Source organism: Temnothorax curvispinosus, unplaced genomic scaffold (assembly GCF_003070985.1).
Source record: "Temnothorax curvispinosus isolate PA1 unplaced genomic scaffold, ASM307098v1 QBEX01016525.1, whole genome shotgun sequence".
Classification (NCBI taxonomy): Eukaryota; Metazoa; Arthropoda; class Insecta; order Hymenoptera; family Formicidae; genus Temnothorax; species Temnothorax curvispinosus.
Genome location: NW_020226305.1, coordinates 91,078 through 92,391, shown reverse-complemented (window position 1 = coordinate 92,391; position 1,314 = coordinate 91,078). Strand labels below are relative to the sequence as shown.

Here is a 1,314-nt window from a genome sequence, read left to right as displayed (position 1 = left end):
CGTTCTAAACATAACAAACTTATTTCAGAAACGTTAACATTTAGAAAATTTCATTACTCATAAAAGTTCAAACATCGTAATACACATTTTTGTTGCAAGAGATCACGAAGGATAACCAGAATTTTAATTTTATCTCTCTCCATGAACATGACACACCTACGAACGTTCGGATATCTTTGGGCAAGGGTATACAGTTATATAATGCAAGGGACTTTATTTCCACGCGAACTCCCGTTTCCTCCGAAGGAAGGACTCCGCTACGGGTTCGGGAGTCGTGTAGGGGTGAGCAGTGCTGCGGGGAAGATTATTATTTAAACTACTCTTTCTCTCTCTCTCTCCCTCGAAGACACAAAGGATTAATGGGTTGAGAGTGTATGATACGCGCGTGCCTACCCCCCGTTGGGTCGAGCCGCGCCGAGCCGGCCGAACGGCTCCGCCGCTCTTGCGGCCGCGTCCCGCGTCAGTAATCTCGCGCGCGTCGTGCCAAGCGGATCGTCCCTGTGTCGTACGCTCGTCCGCGTGGTGCTCCGCTCCGAACTGCTTCTCCCGAGAGCAGCACCTACCTCCGTCTGGCGCGGTGGTTCGATACTCGTCCACCCGTGATCTCTGATCCACTGACTCTCTCTGCACGTAGGATCTCAGGTGAGCTTCGCGTAAGCCGACCAGCAGGGGAAATTACGGTCGCTCGGAGCGAACGTGACACCGAAATGTTCCGCGAACATTGGAATACGTGAGCTCGGCGACGGGTTTTTTTTTTAACATCGCTGTAGGTTACGATACCGTAAGGTAATTATACGAGAAATTGGGATCGCTGATTGGAGCTCCTGTATCAATTTTGTCCTGAATTATTGAAGTGGAAAACGCTCGTGCGCGCAGAACGTGAGGTGAATTGTTTTAATTTAATTTCACACAGTTGTAAAAAAATATTCCAGAACGGAAAAAGCTACAATAATTCAACAGAAAAAAAAGAGAGATTATATATCCCAGACAACACGCATGTCTAAAACACGTTGTAAAGACATATATCTAAGACATATTTTAGATATGTATGTCTGAAAGACGTTTTAAAGATATTTTTTATGACGTCTTTTAGACATGCGTGTTGTCTGATAATAAGAGATTTAAGTTGATCGCGACAATTTTTAATTTATACGCGAAAAAAATAGATCTGATACGCATAAACTGTAACTATCATGATTCTTGTTGAATTCCCCAACAAATAACATGTACGATATCTCTCTCTCTCTCTCTCTCTCTCCCTCTCTCCCTCTCTCTCTCTCTCTCTCTCTCTCTCTCTCTCTCTCTCTCTCTCTC

General features: G+C 44.8%; 1 protein-coding gene across 1 annotated transcript in view; it reads left to right on the top strand.

Annotated features, from left to right (window-relative positions):
- Positions 1-478: 478 nt before the first annotated feature.
- LOC112466734 (brain-specific angiogenesis inhibitor 1-associated protein 2-like protein 1) overlaps positions 479-1,314 on the top strand; it is a gene marked incomplete at its 3' end in the record, with an annotated part of 69,862 nt that continues 69,026 nt past the window's right edge. The window contains exon 1 of the mRNA XM_025035002.1: positions 479-642. The remainder of the gene's footprint in view (positions 643-1,314) is intronic.